Source organism: Hermetia illucens, chromosome 3 (assembly GCF_905115235.1).
Source record: "Hermetia illucens chromosome 3, iHerIll2.2.curated.20191125, whole genome shotgun sequence".
Lineage (NCBI taxonomy): Eukaryota > Metazoa > Arthropoda > Insecta > Diptera > Stratiomyidae > Hermetia > Hermetia illucens.
The window spans coordinates 160,827,079-160,851,635 of NC_051851.1; the positions used below are offsets into that span (position 1 = coordinate 160,827,079).

The following is a 24,557-nucleotide window of genomic DNA, read 5'->3' on the forward strand; positions in this document are numbered from 1 at the left end:
TAAACACTGGAGTAACGTTCGAAAGAAGAAAGTATTCAGATCAATTGTGCAGTGATGTGGGTTAAGGTCATACTGTAATACCACCGTGCTGAGCTTTAAAGGGTTTTGTGGAAGCATTTTACTAGTGAAATGTTTTTCTATTTTTTCCACATAACTACCTAATTCGATCATATCATATGCCGGACCAACAGACCGTGAAAAAACGCAACTCCACTCATAATAACATATTATCCATATATCGCTGCGTTTTGTTCCGCAGAAAGAGCCATTCACATTCTTTATTATATATTATAATAGCGCAAATAAACATATTTCACGCCTCTTGATTATTGTATCTTTTTTTAGTAAGTGTTATCTTTTGTGAATAATAGAAGCCATACAGACGGAAAAAGTATCTTCCGCATGATTTCACAGAATTTTAGTTAGACGTGATAAAAAATGTCTACTGATTCTTTGGATAAACATTTCCTTGTGTGCCGTAACATATTGCTAGATGTACCTTGTAATAAAAGATGTCAAACTGAAGAATTAATATCCACCATGAATGGTAAACCAAGATATCACCCCTTGAGTCATAAAAGGGCGTCATTTGCGCTTGTTTACTAGGTTTTTACTGGAAAAAACATTTTTCCCAACAATTATCTTTGCTAGTATCATCTGGAGAGAATTTATTCAAAACAATCTAAAAGTCTATCAGAGAGATAGCTTGTCAAATCTCACCAGCTGCAGATGAATTTGTCTCGGAGCTTGAATGTCAGTAATCGGAATGAGTCCCTGAGTCAAATTAGAATGATAATTTCGGACGAGCACAAGACTGACCACTTTGCTTCCTCAATGTCGCTTCAACCTTAAATCGAACTGTTATAGATCTTAACGTGGTAAAAGGAGGCAAGAAGAGCTGCTTCAGTGTGACAACTTAAGACCATTAAACAGTCTCCAGTGAGCGATGAGGGAAGTACAAGAAGTTAAAGGCATCACGGATAACAACACTACGTACTAGTTCTAAATTAAACGGAAACAATAATTTGTTCAAAGCTAGTCGAAGAATGGAGTAGAAGAGGCAAACGGTTGGCGAAGGTTGCCCAACCGCTGGAGAAGAGAGAATTTAGAAAACGTCGAAGTGCTGTCATGTCAACATATAGTCGAATCCACACCAACGTTACGGCACCCAGGAAGCATCTCTGACGTCATTTTTGCGTAGGAATCTCTGGCACCATCGGTGCACAGATGGTGAGTCCTGCAAGACTTCTCGGCAAGTGATCATCACCAGCACCTTGTCACAGGCGGAGTAGCACTGGAGGGCACTTCTGAGGGTAGTAGCGCTGCAGCTGACACATTCGTAAACTCAGTGATGAACCTGAAAACGACAGCGTGAGAGGCTTCCATGCCCCGGAGGGGCCCCAGCCGTGACAAGCCTTCTAGTGGACGGCAGAAGTCGCCGCCCTCTACGTAGGGAGTGTCATAAATTCCCCCGTTTTGCACAATGTTTATACGCTAAAGAGGAGGTATGCGCCATAAAGGCAGACTATAGATGAGCGAAAAGGAGACTCCGCAGCGCGATAAACAAAAGCAAATCTTGCGGCTGGCAGAACCTGGTCAACGAGGCGAATGAGGACCCGTGGAGACTTGGCTACAAACTTGTTACCCAGAAAATTGCATCTGCATACCAAGTACCAACCACATGGACCGCATTGTAAGAGCATTATTCCCCAGACACCCCGTACGGATTGATGTCAATAGCGCGGAAAACATCGAGGATTGCCCTCTTTTTAAAATAAGATAGCTCGAAAAAGTGATTCTCAGCATCGAACACAAGAAGGCGCCAGGTCCTGATGGAGTCCGTCTGGAAGTTTACAAACTGGTGTTCCACCAACGGCTAGACTCGCTTCTCGGGGCGTTCAACCGTTACTTAAAGGAGGACATTTTTTCTTGTCACTGGAAGGTAACTGATCAGCAAAGACTCGGAGCTACCGTCTGCATATCCACCGCTGTGTATGCTTCGAAAAGCTCATCAGGAGTATACTCGCTAAAGCCACCCGCGCTGCCGGGGACTTATCCCTAAGACAGTTCAGGTTCAGAACAGGCAGATCCAAGGTGAATGCTGTTATCGAGGTCGTTGATGCGGTTCATCGAGCTGAGGCATACAGCCGCCGATCTCGAAGGATAGTGCTTCCCATGTCAGAAATGTCTTCAATTTCATAAGATGTACAGATATGCCAGGCACATTAGAAAATTCATTCCATGTGCCAAACTATCTCTCGCGGATATTGAGGGATTAACTGAAAGATCGCTCTCTGATCTATGAGACGCTTGAGGGCCAGAGGAGGAAGGAAATCTCGTCGGGTATAGCACGGAAATCCATCCTAGAACCTGACCTCTGGATTGCTTCCTAAGATAGTCAGCTGATACTCGATATGCCCGAAAAGTCGCGCCTGGTCGGTTATGCAAACGTCGAAGACCGCTCCTTGATCTATGAGACGCTCGAGGGACAGAGGGGAATGGAAATCACGTCGGGAATAGCACAGGAATTCATCCTAGGGCCGGACCTCTGGGTTGCTTCCTACGATAGTCTGCTGAGACTCGATGTGCCCGAAGAGTCGGTTATGCAGACGGCGAAAACCACTCCCTGATGGGGATAGAAATCACGTCGGGCAGAAGGATACATCCCGGACTTCTGGAACGCTTCCTATGATAGTCTGACCGAAGAGTCGCGTCCGGTCGATTACGCAGACGATGTTGCGATACTTGTTGCCGCATGCACTGTTGAACAGGCGCAAAGCAGACTTGGCATATTGATGCGAAGGGTAAACGGATGAATGACTGCTCATGGTTTCAGCCTTGCGCTGGAAAAAAACGAAGAAGTCATCTTGACCAGAAAGAAAATCCCGACCCTGTGTCCCATATCTATTGGCGAATTTGATTATAGAGTCAAAACAAGCGGTTAAATACTTTGGTTTAATGCTTCTTCTAGCAAATCAAAACAGCAGCGGACAGGGCTACAGCTGGAGTCTCGGCCTTGAGTTACCTAATGGCGAATGGGGGGGGGGGGGGGGGGGGGCTATATCTACTCGGAGACGTTTTCTTGTGGGAGCAACGCAGTCCGTTCTGCTCTATAGCGCGGAGGTATGGACTGATGTCCTTGACAGGTTGGTGCACCGTAACCACTTTGTTCTAGTGCAGAGCCTTGCGAATGGCGTCTGCGTGATCGCGAGAATGATCCCGGTAGCCCTCCTTACCAAGGAGCGTAGTTATCTCCCGCCGTAAGGGCGAACTCTCTTGGCAAAATGAGCCGAGAGGCAGACGGACTGCGTGACATCGACAATTCAAACCCGTGGCTGAACCCAACGTACGGTGATATTGATTACTTCCTTGCCCAATTTCTAGGCGGGCAGGGAGTTTTTCAGTCATATCTGCACAGGATTGAGAAGGCGCGATTTCTTGATTACATGTTCTGGAATGGAGTCGCCGACGACGCTGAACACACCTTTTTCTCTTGTGAAAGGTGGGACGACTTTCGTCAACAGATTTATTCAGGCACAGGGGATCTCTCTCCAGATTGCATTGCCAGAGAGATGCTTAGGAGCGCTAGCAGCTGCAGTCGTGTTGCGCATTGCGTTCGGCCTCTTCTTATTGCGAAGAAGATCGAACTCCACCGGTGGATGACAAGAGATTTCCTGAACTACCAACTCCCTTCCTCCCCCCCCCCCCCCTTTCCGTTGGTGAAAAGGATTCCCTGCCTTAAAGACTCACAAGAGAGACGGGAGAGAGGGTGGGCTAGCTCGAAGCAATATGCCAAATGATTCCAGGCTAGTTCTCTGATAACGTGAGGGTGTTTTGTTAGTAATCCAACAGTGTATTGATGCGGGAATCCAACACTCTGTGCGGAAACGTATTCACCGATCCTATTACCAAAAAAAAAACATATGGCGCTGATCGCCCCTGCCAGTGATGGCAGGGGCGTTATATATTTCTATACAGCGCTCGAAGATCAAGATCAACAGCCAGCACAGCCACGTCATCCGCATAAGCTTGAGTGTTTATTGGCAAATTTTACAGTTCGCATAGCAGTGAGTCAATGAGCATACTCCACAGAAGCCGGGACAGCGCACCTCCTTAGGGCTGCCTTTCGTTGCTTCTGCCGTTAGGTAGCGTTAGCATAGCATCCACCTAAGTAAAGCATCATCAACACCAGTTGAAAAGGTGCACAGTCAGACGCCCCGTCAGTGTCCACGGACACCGCCATCGCGTACTCACCCTACAGCGTTGTATCCTCCATCTTTGAAACCAAAGACTGAAAAGCAGACTCCCAGGACTTTCCACGCTGTATAGGCACGGTGGTTTTCATTAAGTGGTGCGACTCAAGCGCGTTTTGAAATTTGTGCGACAACTTTCACCTATTCATTGGTGAGGTGACATGCACGAGGTCGACTTTTACCTGCGGGACAGGCGCTACAGCCTTTGGAGTCCACCGGAGTATGGCCTTTATCCTTATGTTGCGGACGACAAGGCTTTTAAGGTTTTAACAGAATCCAACAGGCTGTTTGAATGTGGTTGTTTAAAAGACAGATAGTGCCAACTTTCGTAGTTGAGGAGATGGATAAAAAAGCTTATTGTTGTCGGAAAATAGCGTGGAGGTTTCGAAGATGCAGTTGCTTATGAGACAAATCATGGGTGATCTGATAAGGAGTAAAAATGATGCTGAGCTGGAAATCCTGCGAGGTCGTCTGAACCAAATCCAACCAAATCAGATAGATTCCAAGATAACTAGTACATATGATAAGAGTAAGTGCCTTCCCCACGAATTGGAAGTATCATATTATCTGTAATAGCGCTTATAAATCTCTATAGCAGATAAAAACATCTAGTGCTGTATGGGAGTCGACTTTTAGGGTAAAAGGCCAGCGATTTCCAAGCTCCTCCATGCTGCATCACTGCTGCAATGAGTTGGTCTCTTAACTCACCGATAATTACCACGGGCTGTTTGGGTGGCCTGCTGTTTGCATGGGGCAAAAGTTTATTGAGATCCTAGCTTTCATCAACTCGGGGTTTCATCTCCCTTTTTGGTGTCTTTAAGGAAGTCGTTCAAGACATTTTCGATGGCTTCGAAACATTCAAGTAGAGGTCCTTTTGAATCTAGATGACAGCCGAAGTTGCTGTCTACTGGGTCCAATTTGCATTTGATGAGGTTCCCGTGAAACTTGTGGAAGAGCTTAGAGATGATTCTCCAATATTCTCTAGTTTCTTTGGTGACTTGAAATTCGTCAGCTCATGCAAGCTAAGTGATGTAACTATAGCAATTTTTCAGATGTCTTCGGGGGTAATTCGAAGTCAATTCTCGTTTCCCGGAATGTTACACGCACCACTTTTGCACTTCCTTGATTCGAAGCCATAAATGTGATGAGAACGTGTCTGATGGTGGCTCAATACAAAATCGGGGTCGGGCTCTGGAATGCCTTTGATGATGATTACTGCTCTGTTGACAGTCGCGCAGAAAACTAATCTCTTGAGGAATAAGGATAAGGAATAACTTTAGAGTGAACTACGCGGACTTCTTCGTCAAAGGTACCTCTTGACTCACACTAGTTTATGATCCCACCAGGTCGCATCGCTTCCAATATGGCATCGGCGAGTTCCGCTACTTTATCGAGTGCAACGTTACTCTATGTGGCAAGGATAGCTTGCACTGACTGTGTGGACGTCCAGTTACAGCGTGTGCAGGACCGCATCCTCTGCTAAATTTTATTTAAAAATGATAGAAAGAGGAAGGGAAATGTGAAGCTTACGGTTTCCTAAGAAAAAAAACTTAGCAGACTGTCAGGACCTCAACCAGCGTTAATTTTGAAACTGCCATTAAGAAAGTTGACAATGAAAGGCTTTAGAAGAGGAATGGAACATGTGTTCGTTATGGAAAGATCACCTATGTCGAAAAGAGGGTAATTACGAAGGAGTAAAAGTGATCCCGAAAGGGCTCTGATTCAGAAGAATTTGAAAAGCGGAATGGGAATTGCGGGCATGTAACCATAATAGCCTGAATTCCCGACGCTCAAGTGACCCGTCAATCTTCGCTAAATACTGTGAGTGCGATTTCTTTATAAGAGTTCTAGTGGGCGGTCCTAATGTTATATAGTTGGCTCGATCTACGTGACCACCAGAGCGACGGAATCGCAACTGAGACTGATGTTTCGCACCCAGGCCACCACGGATATCAGCACTAGTTAAACCAAACAGGGTATACGCACAGATGACGAACAAAAGAAAGAAACTTTTCATGCCCATCATAAAACGTGAAGAAAGAATGTTATTCAAGGTTACAAATTCGGAAGCATGGAAACTGAATTTGGAAGAGCAGAGCAGGAGGTCGCAAACGCTAAGAGGGCTAATTATGAAAGAGGAATTTGTTTAGAGTGAACTGACCGGAAGAATTAAGCCATTCAATCAAAAGAAGACTGAATTTCTGCAAAGATTGAAAGGTACACCAGGATATTTGAGCAGCAGAATATCTGGCAATGTATTGAGAAACTAATTGACAAAGATGAATGTACAAGAAAAAAGAAAGCTTTGAAAGGGAGGCCGTTCGGAGGAGTATTAGAACTATAAGGGAGGCATAGGGACCAGCACATAAAGAGCTAACAGGAACTACAGGATTATACCGTTCAACGTCAACAAGGACACTACCGATAGTTCACATGGTGCCTGAAAATCACGGTTGTGGCGGTTGTAGCTAACCAGTAGTTCTTCACCGAGTAGAATATTGTCGAACCACGTGTTAATTACGCAGATGACATTAGACATTACTGAAACCGAGGATAAACGAAAATCTGACAGCCTAGCCCTGAACTCGATTACATTCTGATCATAGGATGGAAATGACACTAACTGCGACGCCGAGGGCGGCGGTCTGTTCGCAAATTTGCAGTGCGGTTATGACGGCTGAAATCTTGGATAAAGACACCGAAAAGCAAAACGATTTCAGATTCAACCCTCCTCGATCATACGGATCAGTAATTTTAAAGGAGACTATAATTCACCTACGGTTGTTGTCCCTTGTCAAGTTCGTACAGGCGAGAAGAGACTTTAAATACCCCTACCTTCGTTCGACATAGTTCAATATGTCATCGGTTGGGGTGTCAAATTCCAATCTCGAAACAAAGGCATGGAGGGCACGCACGACAATATGTGATGGTTGCTGGCCGACACCAAGCTAACTCACAATTTGTTGTGAACTTTGTGTGGAGTTCTCATCTAATAATGATTGTAAGGCGGTGACTTGATCTGGGCACTCTTCGATATCAAATTCTGCTCATTCACCTGTTTTAATGATAGCAACAGCAGAACAATAATGTCACCGTATAAACACTGTAATTAGATATGTAAACAAATGAAGTAATACAGTAATAAATATTAGACGAAGGATATGCGATAGAGGGGCAAATAAGGCCTTAAAACCTCGGAGGACCTCAGTGAACCGTGAAAGCAGCAGACGCTTTACTTAGTTGAGGTGCTGCTCAGAATTAAGGGGATCCAATAACAATAAACGGCTGAACATTAATGATAAGGTTAAATCACTGGATTACCTGGAATAAGAGCACAGAAGAAACGAACGGCAGTACCTGAAAAGAGATGTATGGAAAAGGAATGTTAAAAATAAATAAACAAATACGCATATGAGGAACTAAGCTTCGCTGGAAATAGCAACAAAAATAAATTTTAAGAAATGCAACCCCTCCAAGGATTCAAGAGAAAAGCTGAGGCATACAAACATCATCTCATGGAAAACAACCATATCATTGTCCTAATTTCAGTTGAATTTTCTCTGGCCAAAATGAAAAGTATCTATCCACATCTAGATTTCAATTTTAAAACTACTCTTAAGAGCAGTTAAAAGCCGCCCCGTTGCACCCAGACGAGAAACTTTTCCAACTTTCCAACGTTGAAAAAAATACTAGGAAAGTCCCAGAGTAAATACAGCCAGAGAGATTGAAATCTGAGAGTCCAGAGAGCACTAGAACGTCTAAGTATCACTAAGAACTCTCATTAGAAAATTAATGAATTTCATTTCCAACTTTGTTTGAAGTTGGCCAAGTTTCCATATCTGCATTGCAACTGATTTTATTGTGGTTGTTGAGATTGTTTTTGTAACAATTAAAATTTGAGTGATAATGAAAAATGTATAAAACATTTTCATAACCCGAGCCACTCACAACAACGTAAACCACTCAGCACAAAGTCAAAGAATTAGAATGGGATTTGTTGAAAAAACATTTTCACTCATGTGTGAGGGGGCTCAAGTGCAAGGTTAGGAGCCATGGAAATCGCTTTTATTGCAAAATACGATAAGAAAAATGAAAACAAATAAACGGAATGCTTTGTAAACATTGTTCTGAGGTTAATTAAATTGACTTTTTGATTGCCCAGGTATTATTATTATTAGATACATTGAATCAGCAAGTTTATGTAGACAACGGAAAAAATTACAACAGACGTTTTTATCGGACGCGCATAGTAAATTCATTGCATTCATTCATTGGCAGCAAGAGGTGGTAGAACTCTATGGGAGATTCCCCGTTTTTTTTTTTTCAGAAGAACCCATGTGGTTTGTACTGTATCACTCACCAGAAGAAGACACATGTTGGTTTATTTCCTGTAATTAAGGCGGTCCCTTCGATATCTCCTTTTGGTTATAAGGCATTGATTGGTTTAAAACATAGAAAAAACAGAGAAGGGCTTGTAACGAAGTCACCGGAATTGTTGCTTTCTATAACTTTAATAAGAATACCAACGATACGAGCTGGACCTTCTCAGTGTACCGGAGGCGAGTTGAAAAGTGTTAACTTCGGAATTGAGCCAGCCTTGCTGATACATCCCTCCCTCTTCGCTTCCCTTGTTTAGCAAACATTTCATTTGACTACTCTCAGACTGGCTTCAATACGAGTAGAAACCAAATAGACTAACCACGTGTAAACCGTTTCTCAGGTCCTCTACAAATAGCGCCCAAAGGATGCCAAAAAAGTTAGAGCCCACATTGGGCGCCATTTGTAATATTTAATATACTCTGCATCGTAAAAGTCAAGTGGTTAGGTCCTCGTGGTTTAATATGAGTACCTCCCGTGTAGGCATAACTCCACGGTCCTCTTCAAAAACGGATTGCTTTACACTAAATGCAGGCTGAGCATTCAGACCAGTGGATGCGAGGCGCAACTTCACGCTTAAGCCCACAAGGAGCCCTACCTGCGATATGGGCACAATCAAAACACCATGAAACTCCAATAAGGGGGTCAACCGCAAATAGCCGGGCCGAGAGCACAGCCCTCAGATATTCTCCCGGAACACATGTTCTCTGAAAGCCATCCCAGTTCGCATGGTACCAGATAACCTGTGATAACGTTTCCTGACAAGAGGGACTTCACATGAATGAGTCCCTTGCAGACTCGGGTCTCATCGTCGATGTCCTCAGAGCATTCGCCTAACAGCTAGTTAATGTGAATACAGCGGTTGCCAGTGCCATCACGCGGTTCTCCTTTAGCTACTTCATGTTGACTTAGCAGACAGGGTGGCTACACCATGTCCTTCCTCGCTACTTCAGTCAAGTGATCTGGCATTGAAATCTCCACTTTTCGTGGTGCTCACAAGTTAATTACAATTGCATTTACAGATCAATCAATATCCAAGGTATATTACTTATTCTTTCCCGAGGGCGAGCACTTTAGCGTTGATGCGGGCCTATTGCTAGGAAGGATCTCAAAAACCTGGCGAATGTGTCCGCGGTATTGTTCAGAATTCTTTGAAGTGATGATTATGTCGTTAGTTCGATAATCGGTGAGGAGTTAACAGTGTGAGGGCTTAGCACTTCCGGTCTTTCTTAGAACCTTCTTGAGAAGCGAGGTGATGGTGCCGGAATTAATTATGTGTGAATTTTTGTTGAATATAAGCAGGCGGTTTCCATCAGGAGTTGCGGTAGCAATGTTTCTTGTTTCCCTGGTAGGATTTTAAGAAAAACGTAAAAACCTGCAACCGAACCAATAAGACTTATCATCCTCTTATCTGACAGTTGCCGATCTATCACAAAGTCGGCTCTGTTCTGGGGGGCATTTCACATTGATGTCTTATCTGGCTGGGATAAGCTAGACAATAGAAACATGGATGACTACCATGTGCTTGGTCAGAAATTTAATCGTAAGGGGTTGCAACGAGATTGGGCGTCACGAATGGACTGTCAGTGAAGCCAGTTCGTCGAGAGGCGATAATTGCATGACCTTCGAGGAACGGACCAGTAGAAGAAGGTCGAACAATTGATTTCCAATGACGCCGTTAGTAACGGTGAATCCAACCAGTATCCTCATGCGATGAAGCAGTTGGAACGGCTTGTTACCTCTAAGCTCCACCTGGTTGAAGAAGTACAGTTGCTATTAATCGCACTCTGTCTTGAAAAAAATCATATTTGCGAGTGTTAATTTAACAGAGAACTGAGATGACATCGTTGATGTCTGAACAAATTTTACGTTTGTTTAAGTCCATAAGATGGCACGATACTGTTCCCTTGCTGGCTGACGAAGGCGATTTTGACACCCGCTGAACTTGTCCAAGAGGACGGCCACAGAAGGAACTCCCAGGCTAAGACATTCGTGAGAAACTCTTCAACACTTCGATCTCCACCAATGCCAAAGACGGCAAAAAATAAAAATCAGGAGTAATCGGGCCAAAGTTCATATAGAACAAAGCGCTGATATGGAGAAATTACCTTTCATGCTTGAGTTTATTAATGATAACCACTATGTACGCTAAGCTATCGAAAAAATGGTGGGAGCCATTAGGGTCCTATATAATAGGTCGCAAGAGCGGGAAAGAGGTCGCAAGGAAAGACGAAAGCCCAGCAGCAGAGGCAGCAGTTACCTCCAGCATGGACAAGCTATACTAAAAAAGATCAAAGCTGATCCCAACCTAAAAGAGTTTTAAGATCTGTCCGATCTATGCAAAAGGTGAAGAGAGAAAGACCGCATTGGCAAAGAGTACAATGTTCAAGCTATACAATGTGCCATGGGTCAGTCGGCCAATGGCCTTGTGTGGGCGAAAATAAGTAATGTACCATATATGTGAACAACTACTATAACCCACTAGGTATTTGCCTGAATTAGAGGAAATGTGTGAAGGTCTTGTTCTCGACATAAGGGAACGAAGTCCAGAGCTAATTGGCCTTGGGTCCTCGAAAAAAGCTTATGTAACAGGGCGCAGTCTATTAGAAGCTTTGCGCAGTTAGATATAGTTCTGACCAACGAAGTTTATTTAAACACCCTTCGAAACGAGGACTCCGGCTCGGTTACAGACCTGACCTGTATTAGTCCTGCACTGGTACATGGTATGTCCTGCCACATCAACGAGGGCTTCAACCACAGCGATAATCAGACAATATTCTTTGAACTATTGAGAGAGCTACAAATATTTCTATACAGCGCCATCAATAAGACCCTAGCACAGAAAACATCAGAAAGTAACAAGCAGCAAGCAAATGAGCGACCTAGTTGCTGCGGATACAAGACTCTTATAGAAAACAGAAACTACTTCTTCTAACCATGCCGAGGTAATTGTACCAGACAAAAAGGTAGAGTATAAATCTGCCCTTAGCATCATCACTGATACGACAACCAATACGGTTTGAACTTACCGCAATCGAAAGTTCCAGACATCCACGGTCTCTGGCGAAGATTGTCTAGTTCAATAGTCACAATGAATTCTTAACATCCTGGCAAATGGCATAGCTCCCCAAAGACCTACCGTTCCACATCATATCTTGTCATAGGTCTCGGGCGAAGATCGTCTAGTTCGATAGTCCCAATAAATTCTTGACATACTGGCAGCTCGCATAGCTCCCGCAAACGTCGGCCCTTTTACATCGTATCTTGGCAGAGATATTGCCGGGCACGTTTTTTTTCGTCCATTGAACAAAGTGACTTGGCCAACGCAGCGCGTAGAGTCTGAACTATCCAGCCACAATCCCCCTTAAGGATTTCGACGTTATATAAGTGACGAAGAGCTTATGACTTAACTATGAAAAACTGGCGGGCAAGATCCATTTAGCTTCATCCGTATCCGTCAACTCGCACTAACTAACTGATTAGGGAATGGGGCGTCACTTACACTTCAATTCCTTATTTGCCACTTTATAATAATTCACATGTTTTATGCTCAATAAATTAAGCCCTGTACCCGGATGATCATTAAAATTTAAAACGAAGAAAAGACGAGCGTCGTCCAGCCAAGCAAATCGTTAATCGCGATCGAAGCGATGAAAGTGACAGAAAATCCCATGGAACGGTCTTTGGAGTTTCTTCTTAATCTCCACATCAGACGATCTACTTTAGTTTAGATATTTTTGATAAGAAACTTGTTGAATTGTTTGGACTATATTGGAGAGCCCAAACGACATGATCACTAGTTGATAGAGCAGTCGTCATCAAACAGTAAACGCCGTCTAGACGTCTCGTCCAGCAGCTTTAATCGAAACACATCCTTCAGGTCCAGACTTGTGACAAATCTAGCCTTCGGGAAAGAAAAGTAAAGAATAGTCGTCCTTCAACTGCGACATTGTTCACCTTGCGGACATCCAAACAAATGGATACACTTTACTGGGTTCCACCACAAGGGCAGCCGGGGAAAACACGCACTCGCCTACTCCTCGATGTCTTTTGAAGCCAGCATATGGTCGATATCTCGGCATAGAGGAGCTGTTTCATAATGTAATTGGTTTATTATCTTCGACGATGTTTGCCATGAGACCTGAAAGTCTTGAAAGACGAAAAACTTACAACGAAAGCAGCAAGCATAATGAAGTATCGACTGATATTGATTGGTCGCGAAAATTCCAAACGATCTTACCAAAGGTAGGAAAAGTCCTGTGCGAGTTCACACAAAACCACATGCAAGAACCTCAGAACCAAAAGCATTGGCTTCCTTGAAACGATAGGTAGTCGTGGCAAGCTCCTGTTAGTCGATTTTAAAGGGTTGGACCACCTCAACATGACTACCAAGCTGTAAGTGAAATGATTACGGATTGAGTGTCAGCTGGCTCTTCGACACCCCATTCCCCAAATTTTCCAGTAGAGAATACCGCGCACATTGAGCCTTGAGGACGCTCCTCCAAACAATCTTGTCAATGATGTTCTGCTTTGTCATAGTTCTAGCGGATCCATAGTTGGATCCCTTCCACTACGCCTTCTACTCTTTAGTCCCACAAACCAGTCTCCAAACGAGGTCGAAGAGTTCTAGCAGGAGGGCATGTAGTAGATGTCAACCTTCCTAATGTCTCTTGATCTGGCTGACCGAAAAACTTGACATTCCAAGCATAAATGATATGCGCTAATCGATCCATCAATAGCGGAACGAGTTGAAAGCACCAGCAAAGCTGGCAATTGCTCAGTCGAAGTAAGGAGTGCCACCTCATTTCTCATCGCTTCCGAAATAGAGCAATTAGGGAAGTTGAGTTTTCCCAACATTCGCTATAATCGCTCCTAGTCTTTAAAATGATGACACCCCGAACATCGTCCCTATGTTACCTACGAAAAATGCTGAATACGCCCCATCTACACTGCCACGAAGAACATTCTACCCGAAATAATGCCAGAGGTCTCAAATAGAGCCCTTTGTCTACTGTTAGCAGTGCCAGATTTTAGCGCAAACTGACACTAAGGAATTGTCCCAGATTGAATCCCCACAAAACCAAAATGTATAAAATAATGTTAGTGATCAAATGATCCGTCAAAACACGTTTAACAAGCATGATACTAGAAGACCTTGCCCTGTAGACCACTCGGGAGATCAGTATTCGCCGTTACGGCCCCCGTAAGCGCTGAGATCTGAAAGCATCCTCACTCTGTGCTTTAAACACTTCCATAACTGAACATCCAATGTCGAAACCAATACAAATACATACAGGGAATATTGAGGAATATCTCGCGACTTCATAATGAGTGTAGTTATTCAGATGGCCTGAATGGTCATCCGGCTTGACTATGCGCAAGCATGAGAGCAGAGCTACCTCAAAAACAGGAGAAAAAGACGAAAACTGACCTCGCAGGGGTACCAGCTCCTAAGCGAAACTCCACTAAATTGTCCAGTTGACGCCTCTATGCTAATCAGGCTCAGGAACGTAAGACGGTGGTCCCCTTGAGTACTTCACAGTTCAGTTGGCACCCGGATCTAAAAAGCTAAAAAGCAAAACAAAACAAACAAAGACGGGCAAAAACCGCGGAAAACTCCTTTAAATTGAGAAACGTTTCCCACTACTCTCCCTAGCTGCCGGTAGAGCTTTCACGAATAGAGACGCCTCCACGCATGACAACCAAGAGATTTGAAAAAGGTGATAAAGCCCCATAAGTCACACTACGAAAACTCGGCTGCACGCGCACGGTGAACAAGTTACTATTTTACTGTGTTACTCCATTTTCAGGGGGCGTTTGTAGTTCAAACCACTTACATCTAACCAACTAAAGTGCCAAATAGACCTACCCTCATGTTCCCCAGCCTCGTTAGTTCAAAGCCACGCGATTTCCTCTCGACAAGAGATTGTCCTCATACTTCATTCAGGTATTAGCGCAGATCCATGGCCAATCTTCGACTTTTTTTTCGATTTTTGGAATAGATCTACTATCCACTGATATGCTTAGACCACTTTGAATTGGTGATATCGATGACCGGACCTCGTGCTCCTGTCGCACACCGTGATGCAAGAAGCTCAAAAACATCTGCTCTTTAACCTAGATGCCCTAACTATTCAACAAACCAAAATGAAGAGTGGATCCGAAACCTAATCAAGGTTTGACCCCACGTTGGGCCCTATTTGTTATCAGCCTAGGTGTTGGGGCGGCTAGAATGATAATTCAGGTTGACTATAGTCAATCACGATGGGGAGCTATTCCAGAAAATCCTTTACGGTCAATTTTCGTTAATATTTACCTGTTTTGGATATAGCTCTGCCCTCGTGGTTGATCATAGTCAACCTGAAGCCAGCATGACCAGACCATTAGCTCACCAGATCTACCACTCATATTAACTTTGTTAAGCCCGCGACTTCCTGCGTAAAAATTCTCGAGCGTACCATTAAGTCGAGGATCAACTATAATAGGGCTGGAACTTTATATTCCAAACTCCCCCCCCCCCCCCCCGCACCTATCCTTCAGGGGTCCCACGAAAGCAAGTACTGTTTGTGACATTAGTCTGAGGGTCCTATGGAGGGATTACAAAAAGTTAAGTCTTGACTGCAACATTATTTTCAATATTTATTGCGGAGGTCCTCTCAAACCACTACTAACCCCAACCTAATTAAGATTCAGCAATATGCTGATGACCTCTCACCACTTACACTTCCATGAAGGATATACATAATACGCGGATAAATCGATCTCAATTCATATTTGAAGAAGCTGCATACTTTACCAAATGACCCCTTGAAAAACGGGAGTAAACGAATCAGAGTGACGACGAAAATGGCCATAAAAGTCAAGAAATTGTCGAATAGAATCAACACTATTCTCACTCCTAGTATTAAACAAATTGCTTAGCCAGAAGCTCCCTTCAATCCGAACATACACAACATATCACAAATAAACGAAGCACAAATCCATGTACACTAAATCACAATCACCTATCCTGTGCATCAGCATTACTATATGAAGGTTCAATATTTCAGGCTTCACGCAGTCAATTTTCCCTTTGTTCACTTTGTTCACTTTTCGAGTTCATACTCTGGAAATATGGAGAGGCTACACCTTAAAAATGAATGATGCCTGTAAAAAGCATCCCTTAACCCGCGCAAAAAGGTATTGGCACTAACAAGAAAGGAATTAGCTGTCGAAAGTCACAAATAAGAAACCGTCTATCTATGAGGATACATAGCTCATAGGTAGACTGCTTCTTACTGGTGACTGTCGAAAACTGACCCCTCTGATACACCTATGGGGACAACTCTCTAAGAGTAGCGGCGGCCAAATTGAGTTTACATTCGTGGCAGAACCCCCGCTGTCAATCTCTAGTCAGGTTGAGTAGAAAAAGAAAAGGAGTCCTAATGGACGCTACCCATTTGTGTTGCCCCCAATGCACCCTAAATAAACGTTTTTTTTCGGTAATAGCCATAAATCCTTGGAGAGCGGACAAACCCGGATCTACTAGCGATTCATCTGAAGTGGGGTAAACCACCTAAGGTTCTGGAGAGTTATGTTGCAAAGGAACTGCAATTGATGCAAGGTCTTCTCATGTGACGGAAGAAACTCCTGCTTTAGCAATGATGTTAGACAGACGCCTATGCATACAGCGTGAACCGGCTACCCGTTGATTTCACCCACGAGATATCCTGAATGCGCTCAGTCCTCGAGATACAAAGACTGGAAAATAACAATATATATACTTCACGGTTCTGTTTTCCTAATTTTCTAAGGAACACTCTCTTACCAACTCTCCTCCTGAAAAAACTGGATCGCTTCAAGGCTCTATCTTTTCGTCACTTTTTAACACAATAACATTTTTCTACCACATTAAATTTGTAACATATGGAGAGGGTACACCTTAAAAATGAATGACACCTGTAAGAAACATCCCTTAAACCGCACAAGAACGTATTGGCTCTAACAAAAAAAGGATTAGCTGTTAAAATTCACAGTCTATCTATGAGGATTGATAGCTCATAGGTAGACTGCTTCTTACTGGTGACTGTCGAAAACTGACTTCTTTAATGCACTTACGGGGGCAATTCTCGAATAGTAGCCGCAGCCAATTTGAGTTCACATTCGTGGCAGAGCCCCCCTAGTCAGGTTGAGTACAAAAAGGAAATGCGTCCTAATGGACACTACCGATTTTTGTTGCCCTCCAATGCACCCTAAGTGGTACTCCAATTCAACATACAGATAAACATTTTTTTCGGTAATAACCATAAATCCTTGAAGGGCGGGCAAACCTAGATCTACTAGTGATTCATCCGAAGTGGGATAGACCACCTAACGTTCTGGAGGGTTACGATGCAAGATCCTCTTTTATTTTGTTTGCTTGCAGTTGCTTGATACTCATGTGAAGGAAAAAACTCCTGCTTTAGCAATGATGTTAGACACACGCCTATGCATACAGCGTAAACTGGAACTGGAGCCCTGACTGTCAGTCCTGGAGATACAAAGACTGGAAAACAATAATATATATACTACACGGTTCCGTTTTCCTAATTTTCTAAAGAACACTCTCTTACCAACTCTTGATAATTAACACAGATTTATTTAGTACAATATAAGGTTGATCCTCCTCCTAAAAAACTGGATCGCTTCAAGGCTCTATCTGTTGTCACTTTTTAACACGAGCTCACAAACTAACCGTCTGGAGGACCTGAGCACTCTTCCAGCTTCGTGGCTAGAATTCAATCTATATACTTGATAATAACGTTTTTCTACCACATTAAATTTGTACTGGAAATTTCTAGACTTGTTTTACTAAAACCTGAACCAATCAATTAAATGAACTTCCGGGCTATCAATGATCTTCAGTTGTTACTGATTTTTATCTTTTCCTCTTCAGATATACAATAAACATGTATGGAAATAACATTGCAAATGCGTTTGATTTGTTGATAACTCAACTTGCAAGAGCATTTCCCGTTCTTGAAAAATCAAACAAAAGATCTCTGTTGTTCAAAATGTTCGATAAACTGTTGCAATCTGATCAGAACAACCACAACAAATTACCTATACGAATATAATTCCGCACCGAGATTTCACAACTTTAATCAAGAAATGGCAATTTTGAATACGATATTCATCTTTACTGAAGCATTTCCCACCTCCTTCCAAAATTAGGCCATGCCCTGAAGGAACTTCAACACGAAAATGATTAATAAAAGTGAAGATAGGTTACTTTTTTACAGATTTTATCTAAATATACTTGTATCTGGACAATTTTGGCAGTCTGCCTGTGATAAGACATCATTAAGGAACATAAAAAGCTTTTTAGTTTATATATCGGATTCCCACGATAAGACAGATCTTATCGTATGCGCGGCTTGAACTTTTTTCAGATCCTAAAATCCAGAAGAAATTATCATAGTTAACATACACAGGAAAAGATAGTTTGGTGACAGCTAGCAGATATCTTCTTTTAGATTAATGGATTTCGGCATTTCTAAGACAAAAACTGAAGATTAGTTGTCAGTGCAGCTTATGGTAAAGACTAAGCGGACAAAATCTTAGAAAGCAGAGGATCTTCGGGAACTGAGAGACTAGAAATTATCTCGACTGAAAATAATTTCTTCAAGCGAACAAACTGTCAACTTGGGCATAAATGATTGTTAACAATCTGAATGAAAACGATGTAGAAATTAGAGATTATGGTAGACGCCAAAATTATCAACTTTTGCCATGACTCTTTTCTTCTATAACATCGTTTTTTCAACTTAATTATTCCATGTCCAATTTCCCGCATCTCTACTTCGCTTTTCATATCAATTACAAATGATCAAATGATTCCAGTTTGAAATTTTTATCAAATACCTCCCTTTCCCAACATTATGGCAGTCATATGAGTCCATTTAGTAATTATCCCACTACATAAAATACAAAGTAAAATGTTCATTGCATAGTTGCAAGCCATCCAATGCATTTTACCTAACGGATCGATACAGGCAATGGAGAATTTTTTGCTTATACTCGCTTGTGAAACCATGCGCCGCTGCCTCAACTATATTATTGTTGCCCTCTCCATATATGTTGCTTGCAAATACAACATCATGGGATTGCTGTTATTGGGAGGTAAGGACCATGCGGAGAACTTGGGTTAGCTGATTGATATTTGTTTCGGGCTAGCAGCCGTTCATGCAACCGACAGAGAAACTATTTATCTAGCTTTGGATTTAAACGCTTTGACGCGGAAATAGATGCGAATGCTAGGAGTTATCGCTTTCTTTTGGCAGTAAGAAATCGGAGGTAGTTGGAGCTCATGGAAGATGCTACGTTTCTCTTCAACAATCGATGCTCTCCGCGGCTTCAAAAAGCAAGAAGCGCCCCATTGCACCGTATATGCATGAATGACAGTTTATCCTTCCTAACGTCCATTAAAAGCTATCTGGCGTTCTGACCTAGCCATCGCTCCATCTCAGGCAGGGTCTGCCACGTCTTTCCTTTTTCTACCACAACTCTTATCGACTTTACGGGCAAGACCATCCTCACCCTTACGGATCGGGTGACTGCCCACCGCAACCAAACGGTCATGGTATCGCCCATAGATTTCGTCGTTATGTAGACTACGGAATCGTCCATCCTCATGTAGCGCCCAAAACTTATTTGGAGGATTCTTCTCTCAAGCGCGGCCAACAGTTCGCAATTTGCTTACTAGTTGAGTGGAACTTGAAGAGGATGGTCTTGCATTGATATCTGCATCGCAAAACACTTTCTCCAGGCCCGGGTTAAAGAGGACGCGTGATAGGACATCCCCTTGTCTTAAACCGTTGTTGATGTTAAATGGTCTCGAGAGCGATCCTGTTGCTTTTATCTCGCCTGGCACATTGGTCAGGGTGAGCTTAATCAGTCTTATCAACTTCGTCAGGATACCGAATTTTCTCATGGCCGTGTACAGTTTTGCCCTGTCTATGCTATCATATGCAGCCTTACAGTCGACGAAAAAATTGTACAACTGATGGCCATGTTCCAACCGTTTTGCCATCGCTTGCCGCACAGAAAAAATCTGATCTGCTGCTGATTTGTTTGGAGTGAAGCCTCTTTGTTATGCACCAATGATATTCTGAGGGTATCCGGCCTAGCAAAATAGCGGAGAATATCTTATAGATGGTACTCAGCAAGGTGATACCTCTAAGATGCTGCACTGCGTGATATCTCCCTTTTTATGTATGTCAAACATTGATTCGCAATCCTACACCTTGAGCATCAGTTAATGAACCGCTTTGTTCAGTTGGTTGCTCCATATTTAACCATTTCGGATCTGGCGGCAACTGGCGGCTTATAGTTTTTGAGCCAATAGATTGCAGGGACTGTTTCTTCCATGCTTGGTGGTGACAGAATTTGTCCCTCCCCTTCAGTTGGTATGGAACAGCGAATCAATACATGACGATTGGAGGTTATTTCGGCCTGCCTTTTGGTCGCTTACAATTGGCTTCGATGTTCAGACCAACCTTGGCAAGTGAATTCTCGTTACACGGATTGCGTAACCATGCCATCGAAGACGCCTTCCTCGCAATTTTTCCACGATCGGTGCAACCCCATAACAATCGCGGATATCCTCATTTCGGATTTGAGCAAAATGTGTCACGCCACTAGTCCAATGCAACATCTTCGTCTCCATTACCGCAAGACGTCGTTCATTGTCTTTTATAGTCGGCCAACACTCAGAACCATAGAGAGCGACAGGACGAACGACATTGCAGTAAATTTTAGATTTGAGACGTTCATTGATACGTCGACCACAAAGAACACCAGTTGTCGAACGCCATTTCATCCAGGTTGTGTTAATTCTCCATTGGCTGATAGTGTTGACCCGAAGTATTTAAATCGCTCAGTGCTGGGCAGATCACTGCCACTGACAGTGATTGTGCCTGTTTCATGAGGATCAGTCGTTAAAAATTCAATTTTGTTTAGATTCAATCTGAGACCGTGTTGCATGAGGCGATCATTCAGGAATGTAAGGCGCATCAAATAATAGAAGGTAATCAGGGAACCGAATGAATGAACAGCAACAGAATGAATGAATGAACAGCAACAGAATTGGATAGAGGGGAAGGGAAAATAATGGTAGCTTGGGCTGGCATGATTGGCACTATCATACCAAGAGGGCCGTGAGTCTCATCAGGCAACCAAACTACTTGTAGAAGGAAGAAATTTTGATTGAAATCAGCCTAATCTCAAGTGAAAAACCTCTGTCAAAGACCAGGGCAAAAATATACAGGAATCCTCGAATATTCGAATCCTCGACATAACCTAAAGCAAGCTATGCAAAAGACCACCAAAATTAACTAATCAATACTTAGGGAGTAATCGGGATGAACATTGCGCTGAGTTTCAAGGTGTACCGAGAGTACGAGCGTAACTAAACGTATAGGGCGAATCCATCCTTGGCAGTGAAGGTGCATGGCACCAATGACCAAATTCCAGTCGAAGATTTTACAGGACGCGATGCTATCTATGTTGGTATACCTGGCACGCGTTTAGACGATTCAGTGCTGTTGGTGCGAATAGTAGACTCAACGCTTTATAGACATCTAACTGGAAGCAAAAATTGATAGTTCTGGATTGAGGGAATGGAATATGCAACGGAATTCGACTTAAAATCCACCACGACCCAAAAAAGTTATATTCTGTTTTACACTTGTTTTCAGTAAAGCCCATTATTTCTTTATCATTCCAGCAGTTCATCTACAATACTTGAGTTTCAGAGTGCACCCGTTTCGTAAAGATGAAAAAAATATCCTTTTTCATTGCAAGTGTTTATATGTGCTCCAAGACATAGCCTCTTTGCCCACTTTTTTTTTAGGAATTGCGGAGTCCTAAGTCCGCATTCACTTGATGACGGACCGAACCAAATGGAGAGTAACTTGCTCCTAATCTTTATGGTCCACGGACTTCTCTTTTTGAGTTTGACACCCAAGGTTCAAAAACTAAAAGACGGCTACGGTTTCGTACCAGGGCAGAGTGTACCATAAAGAGTAGGAGCAAGTTGCTCTCCATTTGGTGCGGTCCGACATCAAGTGGATGCGGACTTAGGACTCCCTAATTCCTAAAAAAAAGCGTCTAGCTTCAGCTAAGCTTTGGTCCGAACTGTGGGCGGATTTACGTTGAATATACTTCGCTCGCTTGTCGTGTTTTGCAAATTATAAAGCGTATAACATCTGCGAGCTGCTTCGGTCACGCTGCTCCCAGAACAAAGGTGAGGCAGCGTCTGATGAGTTTCCTCTGCTCTGGTACGAAATTGTAGACGCCTTTGTCTCTCATTTACTTTTTGCTCAATAAACTCCCTCTTGAGCAAGCTCCACGCGTAATTTTGGGGTCCAAATGGGCCAAGCATACAAAACAAAGTATCTGATTGACAGCTATCCGTATTTATTTGATTTTCGGAGTGAGCCAACTTTTAAATTCTGGCCTTGGAAAGCTACTAACAAGCTCAGCTGTGAACTAACCAGGAATATGACAACCAGTCCTAACATTGACTTCAAATTTTGCTAACGATTAGAAGTAGGTTGCATTTGAAATAATAACTGTCATAGCCTGTCCCTTTAGTGCACCAATGTGACATTTCTTGAAAATGGCTGCCAGAATAAGGTTACATCTGCCTCCGTCCCGAAAATAATCTGCCGTGAAATTGGTAATGCAGACTCAACTGAATTGGACTCCTGACTAGCCCTGAGCACAAACTCTCATACCAATTTGTGACAACATATGTGTGGACTACTTGAATGCATATATAATCCCGAGGATCGACTCAGGTGACTGCACATTCTGACCGACACAACCGGTAATAGACGCCTGTCATTTGTCCTCGCGACTAAAATTGTGAACTTCTCCTGAAAAGGTTGCGAAGCAAACTCCGAGGGGAAGGGGAAAGAGGATAACGAAGCTGGTAGTGGTGACTTTGGTGGGTTAAAAGAGGAGGCGCCTTCGAGTCAGACGTCAGAGGAAGATTCGCACGAAAAAGGGTGTGAGATTTGAGTGACATGAAATCCCACTGCCGAGTAAAAACATTGACGAAGTATTGAATCAGTTGGCAGAACAATTTATTTCATCGAAGAAGATAGTCCTTATTCAGAAGACAAAGGTAGAAGAAGACAGGCAGATTAACAAATATTAAGCCGTCTTAAAATGTAAAGAAAATAATTCCGCGAGGAGCTAACAAAACAAACCACGCAGCGTAAAAAAAGACGGAAATGCGGCAACAACCGCCTGGAACCGGCAGCCACTCTTGAAACAAACGATCTGGACGGTCTTTTGGACAAACAAAAAACAGTAGAACCTATCATACAGAGCTACTCATATATTTGTAAACTCAAGGCGGCCGTCAACCCTGTCAACTCTGGAGGACCAAAGTTGGCCCCTGGTAATACCAAAGGACACGGCAAAGCAAATTTTTGATTGAAGAAAAATAAAGAGGGAGGAGACCACTTAAAACACAAGGGGAAGGGTGGTTCTGACTCGATGTTTCATTGGATACATTGCTCTGGTATGCGGAGGGCAGGACGGGAGTGCAAGTGGAATGAGTCAGGACATAAGCCCAAGATTTGCGCATCACAAAAGTGCTATGTTCCCTATGAAATATACGAAAAGAAGGCATCGCTCACGTGCCTGGTTCGAAATGAGACTAGGTGTTCAAGGAAGAGCTGCTGAAAGTGTGGAACCAAACCGCATAATCCACAGCCTGCACAGGAATACAACTATTCACGAACTAATGGGGCAAATACTGCAAAAATTCTTACTCCTTACCGAGCGGTACGGAGATAATGGCTCACCATACTGATGTTCTCATATATCTGGCACTGCTGCCATCTGGATTAAAAATGCCATAAATTAGCAATTAAAGGAACGTGGTCGGTGAAGTGGTATCATTAGTGTTCGTTGTGCGGGAATAACCTTTTCAGCGTTGGCCTCACACAGAAGACATCTATACCTACTTTTTGGGAAAAGCTCGGGACCTTCGAAGATAAGACCCAAATTGCAGAGATTGCCAGCTAGAGAAGAGTTTTAACGCCAGAGCCCTTGAGTGGAACATGGGTCAATCAGACTTTTGGTAACATTTCCATGCCCTTGTTCCGAGGGCTACGTGGCCGGATTGATTTGTGCCAGGACTGCAACAGTGGAGATCACTGGACCATTACAGAAATAATGATCGCAAGTACATGTTGAAGAAACTGGCGTAGGTGTAGCTATCTCGGAAAGAACGAATGGGACATAAAATGCAAACTTGAGTAAAAAGTTTACCGCTGAATCAACTGTGGACTTTACAAAGAGTCTTATGACAGTAATTTAACACTCAAAAAGGAGATCTCAACATTGATAATCGAGAAGTCATTCTTGTGCTGATGGACAACTTAAATCACTAATTTGCATAGCCCAAGAAAAGGTAATCATTAGATCTGTGAAACACAGAGTCGCACACCGCCACGAAAACAACAAGTAAAATTAACAGGAACTCAAGGAACTTGATGTATAAGTTGGCTACCTGAAAAATAGGAGCTAACTGATCACAGCAACTTGAATGTAGTATTTCCTATCCATCCCATTCAAGCCAAAGCAACTACAAGTAGCGATTTTGTCGATGAAGACAAAAGAGGGCCAGGGGTTCGGATGGTATCCCTAACAAAACTCTGAAGCTCGCAATAAGGAAAAAGCCGAACTTGTTAGTGCCACTGGGAGGTTGCAGTGCTGCAGCTAATAAGCAGAAAAGATCCTAAGCTACCGTCAGCGTAACGTCCTCTCTGAAAAACTGTTCGCTCTTCAATCCGACATTGGCTGACGCAATTCATGCGATGGGACGCCTGCCTCCAAAATCACATAGTCTAAAGGTGGGACCATTTTCATACAATTCTGGAAGTAATCCAG

The 24,557-nt window shown here is 43.1% G+C and overlaps 1 protein-coding gene across 2 annotated transcripts in view; it reads right to left on the reverse strand.

Moving 5' to 3' along the window:
• The window catches only part of LOC119650970 (beta-1,4-glucuronyltransferase 1), a 339,594-nt gene that overhangs the window by 228,430 nt on the left and 86,607 nt on the right, over positions 1-24,557 (reverse strand). The window contains exon 2 of one of the 2 annotated variants that reach the window (XM_038054231.1): positions 7,575-7,610. The exons of the other annotated variant lie outside the window; for it this stretch is intronic. The gene's annotated coding sequence lies outside the window, so the exon portion shown is untranslated. The remainder of the gene's footprint in view (positions 1-7,574; positions 7,611-24,557) is intronic. 2 annotated transcript variants of the gene reach the window in all.